Source organism: Oncorhynchus keta, chromosome 23, assembly GCF_023373465.1.
Source record: "Oncorhynchus keta strain PuntledgeMale-10-30-2019 chromosome 23, Oket_V2, whole genome shotgun sequence".
In the NCBI taxonomy this organism is placed as follows: Eukaryota; Metazoa; Chordata; class Actinopteri; order Salmoniformes; family Salmonidae; genus Oncorhynchus; species Oncorhynchus keta.
The window spans coordinates 8,072,525-8,097,945 of record NC_068443.1 but is presented as its reverse complement, the minus strand read 5'-3'; positions in this window follow the sequence as shown (position 1 = coordinate 8,097,945).

Below are 25,421 nucleotides of genomic sequence, written 5' to 3'. Positions count from 1 at the left end.
TAATTTCTACAATTTTAAACCTAACCCTAACTACTAGTTGTTCAACAGTCTGATGGTGATAGAAGCTGTTCAACAGTCTGATGGTAATAGAAGCTGTTCAACAGTCTGATGGTAATAGAAGCTGTTCAACAGTCTGATGGTAATAGAAGCTGTTCAACAGTCTGATGGTAATAGAAGCTGTTCAACAGTCTGATGGTAATAGAAGCTGTTCAACAGTCTGATTGTAATAGAAGCTGTTCAACAGTCTGATGGTCTGGTGATAGAAGCTGTTCAACAGTCTGATGGTCTGGTGATAGAAGCTGTTCAACAGTCTGATTGTAATAGAAGCTGTTCAACAGTCTGATGGTTCAACAGTCTGATGGTAATAGAAGCTGTTCAACAGTCTGATGGTCTCTGATTGAATAGAAGCTGTTCAACAGTCTGATGGTAATAGAAGCTGTTCAACAGTCTGATGGTGATAGAAGCTGTTCAACAGTGATGAAGCTGTTCAACAGTCTGACGGTGATAGAAGCTGTTCATAGAAGCTGTTCAACAGTCTGATGGTGATGAGGTGAAGAAGCTGTTCAACACATGTCTGATGGTAATAGAAGCTGTTCAACAGTCTGATGGTGATAGAAGCTGTTCAACAGTCTGATGGTGATAGAAGCTGTTCAACAGTCTGATGGTGATAGAAGCTGTTCAACAGTCTGATGGTGATAGAAGCTGTTCAACAGTCTGATGGTAATAGAAGCTGTTCAACAGTCTGATGGTGATAGAAGCTGTTCAACAGTCTGATGGTCTGGTGATAGAAGCTGTTCAACAGTCTGATGGTCTGGTGATAGAAGCTGTTCAACAGTCTGATTGTAATAGAAGCTGTTCAACAGTCTGATGGTAATAGAAGCTGTTCAACAGTCTGATGGTGATAGAAGCTGTTCAACAGTCTGATGGTAATAGAAGCTGTTCAACAGTCTGATGGTAATAGAAGCTGTTCAACAGTCTGATTGTAATAGAAGCTGTTCAACAGTCTGATGGTGATAGAAGCTGTTCAACAGTCTGATGGTGATAGAAGCTGTTCAACAGTCTGATGGTAATAGAAGCTGTTCAACAGTCTGATGGTGATAGAAGCTGTGTTTCAGTCTGATGGTCTGGTAATAGAAGCTGTTCAACAGTCTGATGGTGATAGAAGTTGTTCAACAGTCTGATGGTAATAGAAGCTGTTCAACAGTCTGATGGTGATAGAAGCTGTGTTTCAGTCTGATGGTCTGGTAATAGAAGCTGTTCAACAGTCTGATCGTGATAGAAGCTGTTCAACAGTCTGATGGTAATAGAAGCTGTTCAACAGTCTGATGGTGATAGAAGCTGTGTTTCAGTCTGATGGTCTGGTAATAGAAGCTGTTCAACAGTCTGATGGTAATAGAAGTTGTTAAACAGTCTGATGGTGATAGAAGCTGTTCAACAGTCTGATGGTGATAGAAGCTGTTCAACAGTCTGATGGTAATAGAAGCTGTTTAACAGTCTGATGGTGATAGAAGCTGTTTAACAGTCTGATGGTGATAGAAGCTGTTCAACAGTCTGATGGTGATAGAAGCTGTTCAACAGTCTGATGGTAATAGTGTTCAACAGTCTGATGGTAATAGAAGCTGTTCAACAGTCTGATGGTGATATGTTTCACAGTCTGATGGTGAGCTGTTTAACAGTCTGATGGTAATAGAAGCTGTTTAACAGTCTGATGGTGATAGAAGCTGTTCAACAGTCTGATTGTAATAGAAGCTGTTCAACAGTCTGATGGTAATAGAAGCTGTTCAACAGTCTGATGGTAATAGAAGCTGTTCAACAGTCTGATGGTAATAGAAGCTGTTCAACAGTCTGATGGTGATAGAAGCTGTTTCACAGTCTGATGGTAATAGAAGCTGTTTCACAGTCTGATGGTAATAGAAGCTGTTTAACAGTCTGATGGTGATAGAAGCTGTTTCACAGTCTGATGGTGATAGAAGCTGTTCAACAGTCTGATGGTAATAGAAGCTGTTCAACAGTCTGATGGTAATAGAAGCTGTTCAACAGTCTGATGGTGATAGAAGCTGTTCAACAGTCTGATGGTAATAGAAGCTGTTCAACAGTCTGATGGTAATAGAAGCTGTTCAACAGTCTGATGGTAATAGAAGCTGTTCAACAGTCTGATGGTGATAGAAGCTGTTCAACAGTCTGATGGTAATAGAAGCTGTTCAACAGTCTGATGGTAATAGAAGCTGTTCAACAGTCTGATTGTAATAGAAGCTGTTCAACAGTCTGATGGTAATAGAAGCTGTTCAACAGTCTGATGGTGATAGAAGCTGTTCAACAGTCTGATGGTAATAGAAGCTGTTTAACAGTCTGATGGTAATAGAAGCTGTTTTACAGTCTGATGGTCAGGTAATAGAAGCTGTTTAACAGTCGGATGGTAATAGAAGCTGTGTTTCAGTCTGATGGTCAGGTAATAGAAGCTGTTTAACAGTCTGATGGTAATAGAAGCTGTTCAACAGTCTGATGGTCTGGTAATAGAAGCTGTTTAACAGTCGGATGGTCAGGTAATAGAAGCTGTTTAACAGTCTGATGGTCAGGTAATAGAAGCTGTTTAACAGTCGGATGGTCAGGTAATAGAAGCTGTTCAACAGTCTGATGGTCAGGTAATAGAAGCTGTTTAACAGTCTGATGGTCAGGTAATAGAAGCTGTTTAACAGTCGGATGGTCAGGTAATAGAAGCTGTTCAACAGTCTGATGGTCAGGTAATAGAAGCTGTTTAACAGTCTGATGGTCAGGTAATAGAAGCTGTTTAACAGTCGGATGGTAATAGAAGCTGTGTTTCAGTCTGATGGTCAGGTAATAGAAGCTGTTTAACAGTCTGATGGTAATAGAAGCTGTTCAACAGTCTGATGGTCTGGTAATAGAAGCTGTTTAACAGTCGGATGGTAATAGAAGCTGTTCAACAGTCTGATGGTCAGGTAATAGAAGCTGTTCAACAGTCTGATGGTGATAGAAGCTGTTCAACAGTCTGATGGTCTGGTGATAGAAGTTGTTAAACAATCTGATGGCTGGTGATAGGGTTAGGGTTAGGGTTAGGGTTAGGGTTAGGGTTAGGGTTTCAGTCTTTCGGTTCTGTCTTTGAAGCTTGTGTATTGTCTCTGTCTGCTATATGGCAGCAGAGTGAACCCTGTGCTTGCGAGAGCAAAATTGCGAAAGAGTGTTTGTTTTTGTGGTGTTGAAGCAGTGATTGTGATTGGTTCTGCAACCCGAGAAAGGGAAACCACTATGGAGATCTTTATGATGATGTACTGCAGGTGGCATTTAGCAGAGCCCATTGTGGTGACACTCTTGTGCTGACAGGAAACAGAACATTGATGGAAATATGGAGAAGTTATACAGAGGATAGTCTGCACTGTCGTTGAGTTTGGGCCTACTGATTATTGGCCCCCGGGAATAAGTGAGATAGATAGTCAGACAGAGAGACAGAAATACCATTCTACTATGGAAATACTGAGAAGTGATGCAGTACTGGTCGTTGAGTTCACTACGTATTACCCAGCTAGCGCATAACGTTCTGAGAATCGTATGTTTCTAAGAGCTTGGTGAGTGCGTGGTTGTTCTATGGTTGTTTTGCATACAACCATCCCAAAACTTTCTGGGAATGGTGCAGGATAGTTGCTTGGCTTTGGAAGATTCTCAGCACATTTAAGGAAAATATTTTCTTGGTATTTCATTACTTTAACATAATATTTCCTAAAAGTTCAAACATCGTTACATTTCATTTCAATTCTGGTAATGTTCCTGGAACGTTCTCCAACTGGTTGGACATTGGGAATGCTCTCAAATTATTCAGACTCTAAGAAAACAATGTTTTTCTGTGGCAATTTCAGTACTTCAGCATAACATTTCCTACAGGTTTCCTCGTGGTTCTACTTAAAGTAATGTTCTCAAAATGTTCCAAGAACGTTAAGAAACAAAGTTCTTCTGTGGAAATTTCAGTACTTCATCGTAACTTTTACTACAGGTTTCCTCGTGGTTCTGTTTAAAGTCATGTTCTCAAATTGTTCAGCTAACGTTGAGAAAACTTTCCATAAAAATCACAAGAAAAATTGTTCTATGTTCTATGAATGTTATTTTAAAACATATACATTCCGTTCTCAGCATCAACAAAACTCTCTCTATCCTCTATCTTGTTAAGTGTATTTAGGTGTGTTGGCTGCGCCCACTAATTGGTCACACCTGATTTTATTAAGGAGTGCTTGTTTCCTTTGAAATGGGGTCTGTTTTAGTAGACTAAAATGAACAGCTTTGTATGCGTAAAAAACACAGTATGCTAGCTGTATCCTGGTGGTGCAGTGGCCTAATTCTATGGATATAGAACAGAAGATTATAGGTTTGAGTCTCACTGATGCTGTGTCACAATAAACAAAAATGTGTTTGTATGAATAATGCCTAATGAAATTAATTTACATTTGTCCTATCTTTGTGTGTTCTTCAAATAAGCTAGAGGTCTTATTGAAAGATTCAGAGGAAGTTTCAAATCAAATCTAAGTTTATTTGTCACGTGCGCCGAATACAACAGGTGAAATGTGTGCGCTCAACCTCCTGTGTGAGCTCAACCTGAAGCGCTCAACCTGCTCCGCTAGAGCCCCATCGATGAGAATGGGGACGTGCTCGGTCCTCCTTTTCCTGTAGTCCACAATCATCTCCTTTGTCTTGGTTATGTTGAGGGATAAGTTGTTATTCTGGCACCACACGGCCAGGTCTCTGACCTCCTACCTATAGGCTGTCTCGTCGTTGTCGGTGATCAGGCCTACTACCACTGTTGTGTCGTCTGCAAACTTAATGATGGTGTTGGAGTCGTGCTTGGCTATGCAGTCGTGGGTAAACAGGGAGTACAGGAGGGGACTGAGCACGCACCCCTGGGGAGCTCCAGTGTTGAGGATCAGCATGGCAGATGTGTTGCTACCTACCCTCATCGTCAGGAAGTCCAGGATCCAGTTGCAGAGGGAGGTGTTTAGTCCCAGGGTCCTTAGCTTAGTGATGAGCTTTGAGGGTACTATGGTGTTGAACACTGAGCTGTAGTCAATGAATAACATTCTCACATAGGTGTTCCTTTTGTCCAGGTGGGAAAGGGCAGTGTGGAGTGCAATAGAGATTGCATCATCTGTGGATCTGTTTGGGCAGTATGCAAATTGGAGTGGGTCTAGGGTTTCTGGGATAATGGTGTTGATGTGAGCCATGACCAGCATTTCAAAACACTTCATGGCTACGGACATGAGTGCTACGGGTCTGCCTTTGTGTTCTTGGGCACAGGGACTATGGTGGTCTGCTTGAAGCATATTGGTTATTCCAGACCCAATCAGGGACATGTTGAAAATGTCAGTGAAGACAACTGGTAGTTGGTCAGCACATGCACACGTCCTGGTAATCCATCTGGCCCTGCAGCCTTGTGTATGTTGACATTTTTAAAGGTCTTACTCACGTCGGCCGGAACAGCTGATGCTCTCATGCATGCCTCAGTGTTGCTTGCCTCAACACGAGCATAGAAGTGATTTAGCTCGTCTGGTAAGCTCGTGTCACTGGGCAGCTCGTGGCTGTGCTTCCCTTTGTAGTCTAATAGTTTGCAAGCCTTGCCACATAAGACGAGCGTCGGAGCCTGTGTAGCATGATTCAATCTTAGCCCTGTATTGACGCTTTGCCTGTTTGATGGTTTGTCGCAGGGCATAGCAGGATTTATTGTAAGCTTCCGGGTTAGAGTCCCGCACCTTGAAAGCGGCACCTCTACCCTTTAGCTCAGTGCGAGTGTTGCCTGTAATCCATGGCTTCTGGTTGGGGTATGTACGTACAGTCACTGTGGATGACGACGTCCTCAATGCACTTATTGATAAAGCCAGTGACTGATGTGGTGTATTCCTCAATGTCATCGGAATAATCCCGGAACATGTTTCAGTCTGTGATAGCAAATCAGTCCTGTAGTTTAGCATCTGCTTCATCTGACCATTTTTTATAAAAAAAACCTACACTCGATCCCTCCGATGTCAACAACTACAGACCAGTATCCCTTCTCTCTTTTCTCTCCAAAACTCTTGAGCGTGCCGTCCTTGGCCAGCTCTACCGCTATCTCTCTCAGAATGACCTTCTTGATCCAAATCAGTCAGGTTTCAAGACTAGTCATTCAACTGAGACTGCTCTTCTCTGTATCACGGAGGCGCTCCGCACTGCTAAAGCTAACTCTCTCTCCTCTGCTCTCATCCTTCTAGACCTATCGGCTGCCTTCGATACTGTGAACCATCAGATCCTCCTCTCCACCCTCTCCGAGTTGGGCATCTCCGAGCGCGGCCCACGCTTGATTGCGTCCTACCTGACAGGTCGCTCCTACCAGGTGGCGTGGCGAGAATCTGTCTCCTCACCACGCGCTCTCACCACTGGTGTCCCCCAGGGCTCTGTTCTAGGCCCTCTCTTATTCTCGCTATACACCAAGTCACTTGGCTCTGTCATAACCTCACATGGTCTCTCCTATCATTGCTATGCAGACGACACACAATTAATCTTCTCCTTTCCCCCTTCTGATGACCAGGTGGCGAATCGCATCTCTGCATGTCTGGCAGACATATCAGTGTGGATGACGGATCACCACCTCAAGCTGAACCTCAGCAAGACGGAGCTCCTCTTCCTCCCGGGGAAGGACTGCCCGTTCCATGATCTCGCCATCACGGTTGACAACTCCATTGTGTCCTCCTCCCAGAGCGCTAAGAACCTTGGCGTGATCCTGGACAACACCCTGACGTTCTCAACTAACATCAAGGCGGTGTCCCGTTCCTGTAGGTTCATGCTCTACAACATCCGCAGAGTGCGACCCTGCCTCACACAGGAAGCGGCGCAGGTCTAATCCAGGCACTTGTCATCTCCCGTCTTGATTACTGCAACTCGCTGTTGGCTGGGCTCCCTGCCTGTGCCATTAAACCCCTACAACTCATCCAGAACGCCGCAGCCCGTCTGGTGTTCAACCTTCCCAAGTTCTCTCACGTCACCCCGCTCCTCCGCTCTCTCCACTGGCTTCCAGTTGAAGCTCGCATCCGCTACAAGACCATGGTGCTCGCCTACGGAGCTGTGAGGGGAACGGCACCTCAGTACCTCCAGGCTCTGATCAGGCCCTACACCCAAACAAGGGCACTGCGTTCATCCACCTCTGGCCTGCTCGCCTCCCTACCACTGAGGAAGTACAGTTCCCGCTCAGCCCAGTCAAAACTGTTCGCTGCTCTGGCCCCCAATGGTGGAACAAACTCCTCACGACGCCAGGACAGCGGAGTCAATCACCACCTTCCGGAGACACCTGAAACCCCACCTCTTCAAGGAATACCTAGGATAGGGTAAGTAAGGGTAAGTAATCCTTCTCACCCCCCTTTCTCCCCCAACAAGATTTAGATGCAAGTGGCTGTTCCACTGGTTGTCATAAGGTGTATGCACCAATTTGTAAGTCGCTCTGGATAAGAGCGTCTGCTAAATGACTTAAATGTAAATGTAAATGTTATAGACCGAGTCACTGATGTTTCCTGCTTTAATTTTGCTTGTAAGCAGGAATCAGGAGGATAGAGTTGTGGTCGGATTTACCAAAATGGAGGGTGAGGGAGAGCTTTGTACACGTCTCTGTGTGTGGAGTACATGTGATCTAGAATTTCCCTCTGGTTGCACATTTAACATGTTGATAGAGATTTGGTTGAACTGATTTAAGTTTCCCTGCATTAAAGTCTGCGGCCACTAGGAGCGCCGCCTCTGGGTGAGTGGTTTCCTGTTTGCTTATTTCCTTATACAGCTGACTGAGTGCGGTCTTAGTGCCAGCATCTGTCTGTGGTGGTAAATAAATAGCCACGGAAAGTATAGCTGAGAACACTCTAGGCAAGTAGTGTGGCCTGCAGTTTATCAGACTATACTCTACTTCAGGCGAGCAAAATCTAGAGACTTCCTTAGATTTCGTTCACCAACTCTTGTTTACAAATATGCACAGACCGCCCTCCCTCGTCTTACCGGATTGTGCTGTTCTATCCTGCCGGTGCAGCATACATCCAGCTAGCTGAATATCAAAGTTTTAAGGAAGTTATAGAAAAACTCTAAATTAAAAACTCTAAACTACCTATAAATCCCGTTCTCTGAGCGTTAATAAAAGCTCACAGGAAGACTTTCAAGGAACCAGAGTAAAATGTTCTCAGAACCTCCCTAAAACCAGAGTAAAATGTTCTCAGAACCTCCCTAAAACCAGAGTAAAATGTTCTCATAACCTCCCTGGAACCAGAGTAAAACGTTCTCATAACCTCCCTGGAACCAGAGTAAAACGTTCTCAGAACCTCCCTGGAACCAGAGTAAAACGTTCTCATAACCTCCCTGGAACCAGAGTAAAACGTTCTCATAACCTCCCTGGAACCAGAGTAAAACGTTCTCATAACCTCCCTGGAACCAGAGTAAAACGTTCTCATAACCTCCCTGGAACCAGAGTAAAACGTTCTCATAACCTCCCTGGAACCAGAGTAAAACGTTCTCTTAACCTCCCTGCAATCTAAAAATAAACGTTCCCAGAGCAGGCAAAATGTTCACTTCTGTTCCCAGAATGTTAAAGAATATATATATGTTGTACCAGTCAGGAAATGTATGTCTTAATTCCCACAGTCAATGAAAATAACATATGTTCCCACAACTTCCAAGGAACCAATGTGCTAGCTGGTTTATTGTCCCCTGGAATAAGTCAGGCAGAGATACAGAAAGACCATCTACTATGGAAATAGTATTTATGGTGTTCAGTAGAATCAATATACTCTAGCTGGTTGTGCTCTTGTGCTGACCGTGAATTTACTGGCCCCTGGAATAAGTCTGAAGTGTAGTCAGTCAGAAAGATGATCTAACGCTGAACTTGATAGGTGAAGGCCAAAGCTGTGATTGAATGGCTGGTCGGTGGTGAATCATTCAACTCTTACTGACAGAGAAGACTGATGCATGCAAGGAGCACAGGGTTCAGAAGATTTCAATTTTGATTTATTTAGCCAGGATAGTACACTCTGTAACATTAGCCAAGGGCGAAGAGCAGAGAGCTCAGAAGAGTAGGGATTCAGAAGAGTAGAGGATTCAGAAGAGTAGGGGATTCAGAAGAGTAGGGGATTCAGAAGAGTAGGGGATTCAGAAGAGTAGGGGATTCAGAAGAGTAGGGGGTTCAGAAGAGTAGGGGGTTCAGAAGAGTAGGGGGTTCAGAAGAGTAGGGGATTCAGAAGAGTAGAGGATTCAGAAGAGTAGGGGATTCAGAAGAGTAGGGCATTCAGAAGAGTAGGGGTTCAGAAGAGTAGGGGGTTCAGAAGAGTAGGGGATTCAGAAGAGTAGGGATTCAGAAGATTAGGGATTCAGAAGAGTAGGGGATTCAGAAGAGTAGGGGTTCAGAAGAGTAGGGGGTTCAGAAGAGTAGGGGGTTCAGAAGAGTAGGGGTTCAGAAGAGTAGGGGATTCAGAAGAGTAGGGGTTCAGAAGAGTAGGGGTTCAGAAGAGTAGGGGTTCAGAAGAGTAGGGGATTCAGAAGAGTAGGGGATTCAGAAGAGTAGGGGATTCAGAAGAGTAGGGGATTCAGAAGAGTAGGGGATTCAGAAGACAGGGCACTAAAAGAGCACTAAATAAACTTCAGCCTGCTGGTCATCTATGAATGTTTAATCATCTCGAAGAACGATCTGGCCTTAATGGCCATTTACTCTTGTCATCTCCACCTGGCACAGCCAGAAGAGGACTCGTCAACCCTCAGTGCCTGGATCCTCTCTAGGTTTCTTTGTAGGTTCCTGGGAGTTTTTTCCCAGCAACCGTGCTTCTACATCTGCATTGCTTGCTCTCTGGGGTTTTAGGCAAGCAATGCAGATGTATAAGCACAGCTTTCAGAATAGTAGGGGGTTCAGAACAGTTGGGGGTTCAGAAGAGAAGAGGGCTCAGAACAGTACGGGGTTCAGAAGAGAAGAGGGTTCAGAACAGTACCAGGGTTCAGAAGAGAAGAGTGTTCAGAACAGTTGGGGGTTCAGAAGAGAAGAGGGTTCAGAAAAGTTGGAGGTTCAGAACAGTTGGGGGTTCAGAAGAGAAGAGGGTTCAGAATAGTAGGGGGTCCAGAACAGTTGGGGGTTCAGAAGAGAAGAGGGTTCAGAACAGTACCAGGGTTCAGAAGAGAAGAGGGTTCAGAACAGTTGGGGGTTCAGAAGAGAAGAGGGTTCACAAAGTTGGGGTTCAGAACAGTACAGGGTTCAGAACAGTAGAGGTACCGAAACATGTAGGGTTCAGAACAGTACAGGGCTCAGAAGAGAATATGGTTCAGAACTGTAGGGGGTGCGAAACAGTCCAGGGTTCAGAACAGTACAGGGCTCAGAAGAGAATATGGTTCAGAACTAACTGTAAGGGGTGCGAAACAGTCCAGGGTTCAGAACAGAAGGGGGTTCAGAACAGTAAGGGGTTCAGAAGAGAAGGTTCAGAACGGTACGGGGTTCAGAACAATACAGGGTTCTGAACAGTACAGGGTTCAGAACAGTATTTGGTTCAGAAGAGAAGAAGGTTCAAAACAGTTGGGGGTTCATAACAGTACGAGGTTCAGGAGAGAAGAAGGTTCAGAACAATACAGGGTTCAGAACAGTACGGGGTTCAGAGCAGTAGGGGGTTCAGAAGAGCAGAGGGTTCATCACCCCGAACAACAACTTAGTCTACAATGTAATGTTAAAATTGTACATACTGTGCAATCGGAAAGTATTCAGACCCCTTCCCTTTTTCCACATTACGTTACGTTACAGCCTTATTCTAAAATGGATTAAATACATTTTTCCCTCATAAATATACACACAATACCCCATAATGACAAAGCAAAAACAGGTTTTTAGAAAATGTTGCCAATTTATGTTAACAGAAATATCTTATTTACATAAGTGATCAGACCCTTTGCTATGAGACTCGAAATTGAGCTCAAGTTCATCCTGTGTCCATTGATCATCCTTGAGATGTTTCTACAACTTAATTGAAGTCCACCTGTGGTCAATTTAATTGATTGGAGATGATTTGGAAAGGCACACACCTGGCTATATAAGGCCCCACAGTTGACCGTCCACGTCAGAGCAAAAACCAAGCCATGAGATCGAAGGAATTGTCCTCTGTAACGTAACAAAAAAAAAAAAAAAAATGAAAAAGGGGAGGGGTCTGAATTCTTTCTGAATAAACTGTATAATTATTATGTCAAATCTATGTAAATGTAATAGAAAAGCTGCAAAACCAAAAAATGATGGATGGGTGGGTGGTGGATGGGTTAATAAAAATAAATAATAATAATAGATAGATAGATAATTCACATGTGTGTGTCCAGAGGCATGTGTGTGAGAGTCCCTCTCTCCCCATTCTCTCCATCGTTGGACAAATAATGCCTTTCGTTTGCCATTTGTTTCCTGTTTCAGCATTGGACTCAGAGAGATAATCTGGGATTAAAGCGTCCAGTGAGAGCTGGTTTGTCCCTCGTTCATTTATAATATCTGACCGACATGTCCAACATCCACCTGTCATGTCCTGTGAGTCCAAACACACTCCAGTACACAGCCTCACATATTTGGAATGTATTTAAACTAATTCACTATTTACTGGAGCTATCGTGCTAAACGTTGTGTCATGAATGACTGCCGAGATTGTAGCCTATACACAAATTCAGACAGGGGGAGGGGGCAACGGAGAAAGAGAGAGTGGGAGGGGTACGTAGAGAAATAGAACGAGAGATGAGTCCTCCTTTCTCCACCACCTCCTCCTCCTCCTCCTCCTCTTCCTCCTCCACAAAGCAATGCGCCACACTGCCTCAAGTGTATACTGAGTAAACAGCTCTTCAGTATTTACTGTCACACTGTGTCTGTGTGTAACTTCAATGCATTTTACATTTACATCGTAGTAATTTAGCACTCTCTTATCCAGAACAATTTACAGTTAGTGCAATAATCTTACAGTGGTACTTCAACGGTTTTGTACCATTTCAGACAGTAGTTTTGAAAGTAACACTTACAGGCCAAAACTGGGCCCCCAAAAAATGGTGTACAATTGTTTTCAACATCCCATAATGTTATCACATCATTGTTCTCAAGCCCTACAGCGTGTGCACAAAGAGAGCACAACATTAAAACGTATTTAACAGCCATAATAACAAAAATATATTTGATTTTTTTTTATTTAACCTTTATTTAACTAGGCGAGACAGTTAAGAAAAAAATATGTATTTTCAATGACGGCCTCTCGGACGATGCTGGGCCAATTGTGCGCCGTCATATGGGATTCCCAATCACGGCTGGATGTGATGCAGCCTGGATTCGAACCAGGGACTGTAGTGATGCCTCTTGCACTGAGATGCAGGGCCTTAGACCACTGATGATCTGAGATCTTATCAAACATGGCGTGTTCGACGTAAGTTCTGTATACAACTTGGCCTGTCATCAATCAATCAATCAATCAAATTTTATTTATATAGCCCTTCGTACATCAGCCGATATCTCAAAGTGCTGTACAGAAACCCAGCCTAAAACCCCAAACAGCAAGCAATGCAGGTGTAGAAGCACGGTGGCTAGGAAAAACTCCCTAGAAAGGCCAAAACCTAGGAAGAAACCTAGAGAGGAACCAGGCTATGTGGGGTGGCCAGTCCTCTTCTGGCTGTGCCGGGTGGAGATTATAACAGAACATGGCCAAGATGTTCAAATGTTCATAAATGACCAGCATGGTCGAATAATAACAAGGCAGAACAGTTGAAACTGGAGCAGCAGCACAGTCAGGTGGACTGGGGACAGCAAGGAGTCATCATGTCAGGTCGTCCTGGGGCACGGTCCTTGGGCTCAGGTCAGTTGAAACTGGAGCAGCAGCATGGCCAGGTGGACTGGGGACAGCAAGGAGTCATCATGTCAGGTAGTCCTGGGGCATGGTCCTAGGGCTCAGGTCAGTTGAAACTGGAGCAGCAGCATGGCCAGGTGGACTGGGGACAGCAAGGAGCCATCATGTCAGGTAGTCCTGGGGCATGGTCCTAGGGCTCAGGTCCTCCGAGAGAGAGAAAGAAAGAAGGAGAGAATTAGAGAACGCACACTTAGATTCACACAGGACACCGAATAGGACCGGAGAAGCACTCCAGATATAACAAACTGACCCTAGCCCCCCGACACAAACTACTGCAGCATAAATACTGGAGGCTGAGACAGGAGGGGTCAGGAGACACTGTGGCCCCATCCGAGGACACCCCCGGACAGGGCCAAACAGGAAGGATATAACCCCACCCACTTTGCCAAAGCACAGCCCCCACACCACTAGAGGGATATCTTCAACCACCAACTTACCATCCTGAGACAAGGCTGAGTATAGCCCACAAAGATCTCCGCCACGACACAACCTTAAGGGGGGGGGGGGCGCCAACCCAGACAGGATGACCACAACAGTGAATCAACCCACTCAGGTGACGCACCCCCTGCAGGGACGGCATGAGAGAGCCCCAGTAAGCCAGTGACTCAGACCCTGTAATAGGGTTAGAGGCAGAGAATCCCAGTGGAAAGAGGGGAACTGGCCAGGCAGAGACAGCAAGGGCGGTTCGTTGCTCCAGAGCCTTTCCGTTCACCTTCCCACTCCTGGGCCAGACTACACTCAATCATATGACCCACTGAAGAGATGAGTCTTCAGTAAAGACTTAAAGGTTGAGACCGAGTTTGCGTCTCTGACATGGGTAGGCAGACCGTTCCATAAAAATGGAGCTCTATAGGAGAAAGCCCTGCCTCCAGCTGTTTGCTTAGAAATTCTAGGGACAATTAGGAGGCCTGCGTCTTGTGACCGTAGCGTACATGTAGGTATGTACGGCAGGACCAAATCAGAGAGATAGGTAGGAGCAAGCCCGTGTAATGCTTTGTAGGTTAGCAGTAAAGCCTTGAAATCAGCCCTTGCTTTGACAGGAAGCCAGTGTAGAGAGGCTATCACTGGAGTAATATGATCAAATTTTTGGGTTCTAGTCAGGATTCTAGCAGCCGTATTTAGCACTAACTGAAGTGTATTTAGTGCTTTATCCGGGTAGCCGGAAAGTAGAGCATTGCAGTAGTTTAACCTAGAAGTGACAAAAGCATGGATTAATTTTTCTGCATCATTTTTGGACAGAACGTTTCTGATTTTTGCAATATTACGTAGATGGAAAAAAGCTGTCCTCGAAATGGTCTTGATATGTTCTTCAAAAGAGAGATCAGGGTCCAGAGTAACGCCGAGGTCCTTCACAGTTTTATTTGAGACGACTGTACAACCATTAAGATTAATTGTCAGATTCAACAGAAGATCTCTTTGTTTCTTGGGACCTAGAACAAGCATCTCTGTTTTGTCCAAGTTTAATAGTAGAAAGTTTGCAGCCATCCACTTCCTTATGTCTGAAACACATGCTTCTAGCGAGGGCAATTTTGGGGCTTCACCATGTTTCATTGAAATGTACAGCTGTGTGTCATCCGCATAGCAGTGAAAGTTAACATTATGTTTTCGAATAACATCCCCAAGAGGTAAAATGTATAGTGAAAACAATAGTGGTCCTAAAACAGAACCTTGAGGAACACCGAAATTTACAGTTGATTTGTCAGAGGACAAACCATTCACAGAGACAAACTGATATCTTTCCGACAGATAAGATCTAAACCAGGCCAGAACATGTCCGTGTAGACCAATTTGGGTTTCCAATCTCTCCAAAAGAATGTGGTGATCGATGGTATCAAAAGCAGCACTAAGGTCTAGGAGCACGAGGACAGATGCAGAGCCTCGGTCCGATGCCATTAAAATGTAATTTACCACCTTCACAAGTGCCGTCTCAGTGCTATGATGGGGTCTAAAACCAGACTGAAGCATTTCGTATACATTGTTTGTCTTCAGGAAGGCAGTGAGTTGCTGCGCAACAGCCTTTTCTAAAATGTTTGAGAGGAATGGAGGATTCGATATAGGCCGATAGTTTTCTATATTTTCAAGAGAGGCTTTATTACTGCCACTTTTAGTGAGTTTGGTACACATCCAGTGGATAGAGAGCCGTTTATTATGTTCAACATAGGAGGGCCAAGCACAGGAAGCAGCTCTTTCAGTAGTTTAGGTGGAATAGGGTCCAGTATGCAGCTTGAAGGTTTAGAGGCCATGATTATTTTCATCATTGTGTCAAGAGATATAGTACTAAAACACTTGAGCGTCTCTCTTGATCCTAGGTCCTGGCAGAGTTGTGCAGACTCAGGACAACTGAGGTTTGGAGGAATACGCAGGTTTAAAGAGGAGTCCGTAATTTGCTTTCTAATAATCATAATCTTTTCCTCAAAGAAGTTCATGAATTTATCACTGCTAAAGTGAAAGGCATCCTCTCTTGGGGAATGCTGCTTTTTAGTTAGCTTTGCGACAGTATCAAATAGGAATTTCGGATTGTTCTTATTTTCCTCAATTAAGTTAGAAAAATAGGATGAACGAGCAGCAGTAAGGGCTCTTCGGTACTGCACGGTACCGTCTTTCCAAGCTAGTCGGAAGACTTCCAGTTTGGTGTGGCGCCATTTCCGTTCCAATTTTCTGGAAGCCTGCTTCAGAGCTCGGGTATTTTCTGTGTACCAGGGAGCTAGTTTCTTATGAGAAATGTTTTTAGTTTTTAGGGGTGCAACTGCATCTAGGGTATTGCGCAAGGTTAAATCGAGATCCTCAGTTAGGTGGTTAACTGATTTCTGTCCTCTGGCGTCCTTGGTTAGGCAGAGGGAGTCTGGAAGGGCATCAAGGAATCTTTGTGTTGTCTGTGAATTTATAGCACGACTTTTGATGGTCCTTGGTTGGGGTCTGAGCAGATTATTTGTTGCAATTGCAAACGTAATAAAATGGTGGTCCGATAGTCCAGGATTATGAGGAAAAACATTAAGATCGACAACATTTATTCCATGGGACAAAACTAGGTCCAGCGTATGCCTGTGACAGTGAGTGGGTCCAGAGACATGTTGGACAAAACCCACTGAGTCGATGATGGCTCCGAAAGCCTTTTGGAGTGGGTCTGTGGACTTTTTCATGTGAATATTAAAGTCACCAAAGATTAGAATATTATCTGCTATGACTACAAGGTCCGATAGGAATTCAGGGAACTCAGTGAGAAACGCTGTATATGGCCCAGGAGGCCTGTAAACAGTAGCTATAAAAATTGATTGAGTCGGCTGCATAGATTTCATGACTAGAAGCTCAAAAGACAAAATGTCATTTTTCTTTTTGTAAATTGAAATTTGCTATCGTAAATGTTAGCAACACCTCCGCCTTTGCGGGATGCACAGGGGATATGGTCACTAGTGTAGCCAGGAGGTGAGGCCTCATTTAAAACAGTAAATTCATCAGGCTTAAGCCATGTTTCAGTCAGGCCAATCACATCAAGATTATGATCAGTGATTAGTTCATTGACTATAATTGCCTTTGAAGTAAGGGATCTAACACTAAGTAGCCCTATTTTGAGATGTGAGGTATCATGATCTCTTTCAGTAATGACAGGAATGGAGGTGGTCTTTATCCTAGTGAGATTGCTAAGGCGAACACCGCCATGTTTAGTTTTGCCCAACCTAGGTCGAGGCACAGACACGGTCTCAATGGTGATAGCTGAGCTGACTACACTGACTGTGCTAGTGGCAGACTCCACTATGCTGGCAGGCTGGCTAACAGTCTGCTGCCTGGCCTGCACCCTATTTCATTGTGGAGCTAGAGGAGTTAGAGCCCTGTCTATGTTGGTAGATAAGATGAGAGCACCCCTCCAGCTAGGATGGAGTCCGTCACTCCTCAGCAGGTCAGGCTTGGTCCTGTTTGTGGGCAAGTCCCAGAAAGAGGGCCAGTTATCTACAAATTCTATCTTTTGGGAGGGGCAGAAAACAGTTTTCAACCAGCGATTGAGTTGTGAGACTCTGCTGTAGAGCTCATCACTCCCCCTAACTGGGAGGGGGCCAGAGACAATTACTCGATGCTGACACATCTTTCTAGCTGATATGCACGCAGAAGCTATGTTGCGCTTGGTGATCTCTGACTGTTTCATCCTAACATCGTTGGTGCCGACGTGGATAACAATATCTCTATACTCTCTACACTCGCCATTTTTAGCTTTAGCCAGCACCATCTTCAGATTAGCCTTAACGTCGGTAGTCCTGCCCCCTGGTAAACAGTGTATGATCGCTGGATGATTAGTTTCAAGTCTAATACTGCGGGTAATGGAGTCGCCAATGACTAGAGTTTTCAATTTGTCAGAGCTAATGGTGGGAAGCTTCGGCGTCTCAGACCCCGTAACGGGAGGAGTAGAGACCAGAGAAGACTCGGCCTCTGACTCCGACCCGCTGCTTAATGGGGAAAACCGGTTGAAAGTTTCTGTTGGCTGAATGAGCCACACCGGTTGAGCTTTCCTACAGCATTTCCTTCCAGAAACCGTGAGAAAGTTGTCCGGCTGCGGGGACTGTGCCAGGGGATTTATACTACTATCTGTGCTTACTGGTGGCACAGACGCTGTTTCATCCTTTCCTACACTGAAATTACCCTTGCCTAACGATTGCGTCTGAAGCTGGGCTTGTAGCACAGCTATCCTCGCCGTAAGGCGAGTACAGTGACTACAATTAGAAGGCATCATGTTAATGTTACTACTTAGCTTCGGCTGTTGGAGGTCCTGACAAATCGTGTTCAGATAAAGCGTCCGGAGTGAAAAAGTTGAGGAAAAAATAAATAAATATATGAACGGTAATTAAAAAGTGAAAACCGTAAAGTTGTCAGGTAGCAAAATAGGTTGGCAACAAAATGCACAGCAACTCGAAAACAAGCCTGCAAGTTGTGACTGGAAATGACGAAGGCAACAAATAAAATGGCCAATCCTGAGCCAATCCTGAGCCAATCCTGAGCCAATCCTGAGCCAATCCTGAGCCAATCCTGAGCCAATCCTGAGCTCCATGCGTTGTCATAATTTTGTTTATCCATCATAATGCAATGTGTCTTCTTCAAAAAAAAGATCAATCATGATTAAAAAAAGGAATCAAGTACACAATGTGAACACAATGTGAACTCAGTCCCAAAATATGTTTTGAGTTAGGGGTTTGATCTAGTCTCCAATGTAATGTATGTCTTTAATGGGTGTGGCTTGAAGAAATATTGCAGAACGTTTACTCAGTTGAGTCTTGTCTGTGTCCGTCAACATGATGTGTTTGTGTTCCAATGCTTCTCATTCACCAAGTCTCCAAATGAATAGTGTTTGGTCCTTCAGTAGCTCAGTTGGTAGAGCATGGCGCTTGTAACGCCAGGGTAGTGGGTTCGATTCCCGGGACCACCCATACGTAGAATGTATGCACACATGACTGTAAGTCGCTTTGGATAAAAGCGTCTGCTAAATGGCATATATTATTATATAATATTATTAGTGTTTTGTTTTTCGGACGTCTGTCTAACCTTTCAGTACCTCTTTGAATGGATCACCATCGTGCATCTCTCTATGCTATTTCCTTGTGTGTGACATTTGTCTGCATTAGCTTATTTATGGATTCATTCACTGCAGTCCTCTTCCTGTGTCAGACCATCCACACCTCTTCAAGATAGTCCAAACTGGTTCAAGCAGGGAGAGACGAAAATGGCAAGGTTAAAGACATTTCCCACTCTGCCTCAAGTTTTACATCTTCAGCTGCGGGGCTGTTGATTACTGTGACGAAATGGTCTTTTAGAAGCAATCTGTTTCGCAGAGTTAGCTGCAGTTGTTTCTCTGCTAGGAACTAGCAGACAAACACCCCAAACAGTCAGCCTGTCTGCCTTCCAAATGACACCCTATTCTGTATAGTGCCTATGGGCCCTGTTCAAGAGTAGTGCACTATATTGGGAATAGGATGCCATTGGGACACACACACACCTATCTTTTTTGATCGATACAATGTTGTGTGTGCCCAGAGAGTGACAGAAAACATATGAGGGGACAGAATGAGGACAATGAAATTAATGAATGTAATTACTCTGCTGGAATTGTTATATTACTGATGAATAGTCTTCAGAACAACTGTTCTGTAACTTTCCAATCAAATGCCTCACTCTGGTTTTCATTTGAGCCTATATACACTGGGGCAAAAACGTATTTAGTCAGCCACCAATTGTGCAAGTTCTCCCACTTAAAAAGATAAGAGAGGCCTGTAATTTTCATCATAGGTACACTTCAACTATAACAGACAAAATGAGAAAAAAATCCAGAAAATCACATTGTAGGATTTTTAATGAATTTATTTGCAAATTATGGTGGAAAATAAGTATTTGGTCAATAACAAAAGTTTATCTCAATACTTGTTATATACCCTTTGTTAGAAATGACAGAGGTCAAACGTTTTCTGTAAGTATTCACAAGGTTTTCACACACTGTTGCTGGTATTTTGGCCCATTCCTCCATGCAGATCTCCTCTAGAGCAGTGATGTTTTGGGGCTGTTGCTGGGCAACACGGACTTTCAACTCCCTCCAAAGATTTTCTATGGGGTTGAGATCTGGAGACTGGCTAGGCCACTCCAGGACCTTGAAATGCTTCTTACGAAGCCACTCCTTCGTTGCCCGGGCGGTGTGTTTGGGATCATTGTCATGCTGAAAGACCCAGCCACGTTTCATCTTCAATGCCCTTGCTGATGGAAGGAGGTTTTCACTCAAAATCTCACGATACATGGCCCCATTCATTCTTTCCTTTACATGGATCAGTCGTCCTGGTCCCTTTGCAGAAAAACAGCCCCAAAACATGATGTTTCTACCCCCATGCTTCACAGTAGGTATGGTGTTCTTTGGATGCAACTCAGCATTCTTTGTCCTCCAAACACGACAAGTTGAGTTTATACCAAAAAGTTATATTTTGGTTTCATCTGACCATATGACATTCTCCCTGTCTTCTTCTGGATCATCCAAATGCTCTCTAGCAAAATTCAGACGGGTCTGAACATGTACTGGCTTAAGCAGGGGGACACGTCTGGCACTGCAGGATTTGAGTCCCTCGCGGCGTAGTGTGTTACTGATGGTAGGCTTTGTTACTTTGGTCCCAGCTCTCTGCAGGTCATTCACTAGTTCCCCCCGTGTGGTTCTGGGATTTTTGCTCACCGTTCTTGTGATCATTTTGACCCCACTGGGTGAGATCTTGCCGTGGAGCCCCAGATCGAGTGAGATTATCAGTGGTCTTGTATGTCTTCCATTTCCTAATAATTGCTCCTACAGTTGATTTCTTCAAACCAAGTTGCTTACCTATTGCAGATTCAGTCTTCCCAGCCAAGTTTCTGGTGTCCTTTGACAGCTCTTTGGTCTTGGCCATAGTGGAGTTTGGAGTGTGACTGTTTGAGGTTGTGGACAGGTGTCTTTTATACTGATAACAAGTTCAAACAGGTGCCATTAATACAGGTAACGAGTGGAGGACAGAGGAGCCTCTTAAAGAAGAAGTTACAGGTCTGTGAGAGCCAGAAATCTTGCTTGTTTGTAGGTGACCAAATACTTATTTTCCACCATAATTTGCAAATAAATTCATTAAAAATCCTACAATGTGATTTTCTGGGGGAAAAAATCTCATTTTGTCAGTCATAGTTGAAGTGTACCTATGATGAAAATTACAGGCCTCTCTCGTCTTTTTAAGTGGGAGAACTTGCACAATTGGTGGCTGACTAAATAGTTTTTTGCGCCACTGTATATATATATATATGCTGTGGGAAGGAATGCTGAGACTGTGACAAAGGGCTGGATTCAATGTGTATGCTGAAGTAAAATCCACTTAAAAATGGAAAGGTAAATTCCGACATAGGCCGCTTTAACCGTGAATGCATTCTCTGCTACTGCGGGAACATTGACTTTAATAGTCAATCGTGCTATAAAGCAGATCTTCGGATTGCTACGGATTGAATAGAGCTCAAATTCTTTCTGACTTGTAGTTTGATGCAGGAAAGTGGACAATGAAGTTCTATTCTTTTGTGTTTTATGTGGTCCTAATACCATAACTTTTTTTTAAATTATCAGTGTACCTTTGAAGCCATTCTAAGGAGGAAATGGAGTGTGCTGAGTGCTGGCCTCTAAAATTAGACATTCCTGTTAATGTTCCTTTCTGCTCCAGTAGAAAGATTTGTTTTCTGCCTATTAAGGATCATCCCCTATTTTTACAATTTTGGCCTAAAATGACATACCCAAATCTAACCGCCTGTAGCTCGAGCCCTGAAGCAAGATTATGTATTTTCTTGGTACCATTTGAAAAGAAACACTTTGAAGTTTGTTGAAACGTGAAAGGAATGTAGGAGAATATAACACATTAGATCTGGTAAAGATAATACAAAGAAAAAAAACTTTTTTGTATTTTTTGCCCCAGCATCTCTATTTTTTAATTTTTAATTTTACCTTTATTTAACTAGGCAAGTCAATTAAGAACAAATTCTTATTTTCATTGACGGCCTAGGAACAGTGGGTTAACTGCCTGTTCAGGGGCAGAACGACAGATTTGTACCTTGTCAGCTCAGGGATTTGAACTTGCAACGAACTTGCAACCTTTCGGTTACTAGTCCAACGCTCTAACCACTAGGCTACCCTGCCGCCCCTCTAAAATGCAAGAGAAAGGATGCAACTCTATTATTCCAGCTCAGGTGCAAAGTTTTAGTCTGATCCAATGAACCATTGCATTTCTGTTCAAAATGTTGTAGCAAGACTGCCCAAATGTGTCTCATTTGTTTATTAATGACTTTTCATGTTCAAAATTGTGCACTCTCCTCAAACAATAGTATGGTATTCTTTCACTGTAATAGCTACTGTAAATTGAACAGTGCAGTTAGATTAACAAGAATTTAAGCTTTCTGCCAATATCAGATATGTCTATGTCCTGGGAAATGTTCTTGTTACTTGCAACCTCATGCTAATCGAAATAGCCTTCGGTAGCTCAACCGTCACGCAGGGGACCCACCAATCCTGAAGAAGTTTTAATGTTCCTTTCTGCTCCAATAGAAAGGTTGTTTTCTGTTAATGTTCCTTTCTGCGCCAATAAAAATGTATTTTGTAAGACACACAGTGTAACGCTTTTCGTTGGTGGAAGAAGGAGTAGACCAAAGCGCAGCGTGGTAAGTGTTCATGTTGTAAATTTAATCAAAACTGAACACTAAGGAAAATAACGAGGAATAACGAGAACGAAACAGTTCTGTCAGGTGATACACACAAAACAGAAAACAACTACCCACAACTCAAGGGCGAAACCAGGCTGCCTAAGTATGGTTCTCAATCAGAGACAACGATTGACAGCTGCCTTTGATTGGGAGCCATACCAGACCAAACACATAGAAATACAAACATAGAACAAAACATAGAATACCCACCCACATCACTCCCTGACCAAACTAAAAATAGAAACATACAAAGCAATCTACGGTCAGGGCGTGACAGTACCCCCAAAGGTGCGGACTCTGGCCGCAAAACCTAAACCCATAGGGGAGGGTCTGGGTGGGCATCTGTCCGCGGTGGCGGCTCTGGCACGGGACGTGGACCCCATTCCACCATAGTCTAGGCCCACTTAAGTGGCCCCTTGGAGCGGCGACCCTCGCCGCCGACCTCGGACTGGGGACCCTTGCAGCGTGCTATGCCTGCCCACTGGGGACACCGTGCGCCTCACGGCATAACACGGTGCCTGCCCGGTCAACCTCTCGCCACGGTAAACACGGGGAGCTGGCTCAGGTCTCCTACCTGACTTAGCCACACTCCCCGTGTGCCCCCGCCAATAAATTTTTGGGGCTGCCTCTCGGCCCTGTTGCGCTGCCGTGCTAACTCTTCATGTCGCCGCCACTTGGCTTTAGCTGCATCCAGCTCCAGCACACAAAACAGAAAACAACTACCCACAACTCAAGGGGCGAAACCAGGCTGCCTAAGTATGGTTCTCAATCAGAGACAATGATTGACAGCTGCCTCTGATTGGGAACCATACCAGGCCAAACACATAGAAATACAAACATAGAACAAAACATAGAATACCCACCCACATCACACCCTGACCAAACTGAAAATAGAAACATATGTAGTGGAAATTTCCTGTATTACCAAATCATGATAGAGCAAACCACACACCAGACAGAGTTATCATAAAGTCCATCTTTAATTTTATATGAGCTCCATCACAACTCTGTGACTCTCAGATCAATTCAGTCTATAAATGAATTCTCTGAGAGTGCTTACACATTGCAACTGAGATCCTTTATAGCAAAGACACACATAGCCAGCCAGCATTGGCTATAAATGATCGTTCAGCTTTGGTCTCCTAAACTATGTTTTTATCTCGCTCTTGGTACCACTCAGAACCAACACCATTACCTCACCCAATGGCATATATCAAATTCACCCCCTCCTGGACAAGATCACAGAGAGACAGTGACTGGCACACAGACATTGTTGAGCCAAGAGATAATTGGTTCCCCCTCAATCATCCCTTCACATGGTTTAAAAGATAGTTTACATATGAAGACAAGCTTGACAGAGAACAGATAACTGCAAATGGCCAACACTATAGTACAACAAAATACATTCTAAGTGACAAGTATCTCACAAGCATATTATGAAATTAAAACATCTTATCTATGTTACCCAACTAATTCTGATTCTGCCATGACACATACAAAGCAATCTACGGTCAGGGCATGACACACAGAAAATACTTAAATAGATCAACAGGACAAGGGGGTAATAATAGTAATATTGTGGCCTCCCGAGTGGCGCAAGGGTCTAAGGAGAGGCGTCACTACAGACCCGGGTTTGGTGCAAAGGCTGTGTCACAACCGGCCGTGACCGGGGTCCCATAGGGCAGCGCACAACTGGCCCAGCGTTGGCCGGGGGGGGGGGCTTTACTAGTGTGGGGCTTTACCTGTGGCTTAACTTGGCTCATCGCGCTGTAGCGCAAGCTGACTTCAGACGTCACTTGGAAGTGTTTCCTCCGACACATTAGTGCAGCTGACTTCCGGGTTAAGCTTTGGGTTTGGCGGAACGTTTCAGAGGACGTATGCATGATACACTAGCACAGGATGCCGCACGGTGAAACACTGCTTCCCATTCATTTCAATGGAAGGGAAACGGCACGAAGCGGAGAGGGCGGGGGACCTTTGGGCAGTGCGAAGGCATGGGAGGCGGATGAAGAAATTAACTTTTCCCAACTTTATGCAAATCACCAGTGGCAACCGCTGGGCTATGACTAATCATGTAGGTATCACAATTATACATTTCCACAGTGTTTACCAATCTTGGTCCTGGGACATTAATGGTTACACATTGTAACTAACAGACTAGAAACAGTATTTAACTAGTTAAAGGCTGATTTGTAATTAATATATACAGAAATATAATTTGAAAAACACTACACTTCCTATATATCATGTAAAAACTCTAAGACTGGTTCATCTCAATATCTAATGCCCTTCATCTGCATTGATCTGATAAACACAGGACAGGTGTAGTATTTCATCAAATGAGACTTCATTTCAACCAGAGGAGATTGTGAAACACTTTATTGAAAGAAGTTCATTATCCAAGTGTTATAAATACATGCATTCTAAATATTATACTTGTAATATTATAAATACAAGTTCAATCTGTACTTCAATGCACATCTGTTGTGCATTATAAAAACAGAGGGGAAAAGGAGGTGGTGAGAGAGGTGTAAAAGACAAAGGAAAAGAGGTAAGAACATAGGGAGCAGGGAAGGCAGCATATGATTCATGAATCAGTGCTACCCAAATATTAACTCAGTTCATCACAATTACATAATAGTGTCTCTAGCCGGCCCAAAGGTTATTTTTTATTTAACCTTTATTTAACTAGGAAAGTCAGTTAAGAACTCATTCTTATTTACAATGGCGGCCTAGAAACAGTGGGTTAACTACCTTGTTAAGGGGCAGAACAGCAGATTTTTATCTTGTCAGTTCAGGGATTTGATCTAGCAACCTTTCGGTTACTGGCCCAATACTCTAACCACCAGGCTACATGCCGCCCTGGGTCTTAAGAGCAGGTGAGATGGTGATGATGGAACTGGGGGTTGGCATCCTCTCTCTCATGTCTGCAGACGAGAGACAGATGGAGAGAAAGCATGTTTAAGCCTTGTGTTTTTTATTTTGTATTCTAACAATGTTAGTCATCATAATTATCAGGAGGTGAAATGCAAAACTAACCTTGGATCATTAACTCTGGGACTTCTGCATCTTTATCTGTATTTCAATGTAAAGCATCTCTAATAATACTTCCTGTTGACCTGACCAAGTGACCTCTCACCTCTGATCATGTTGTGCCCTCTATGTAGCCAGTTCAGATGAGGGAGGGGTTCACCGACACAGCTGATATAACCTAGAGGATTTAGGGAGAAGAGGAGAGAGGGATTAAGTGAAGGAGAGATACTGTTATTGAGAAAATAAGGTAGCTAAAGTGACATTATTCAACAGGTATCAACAGGTGTG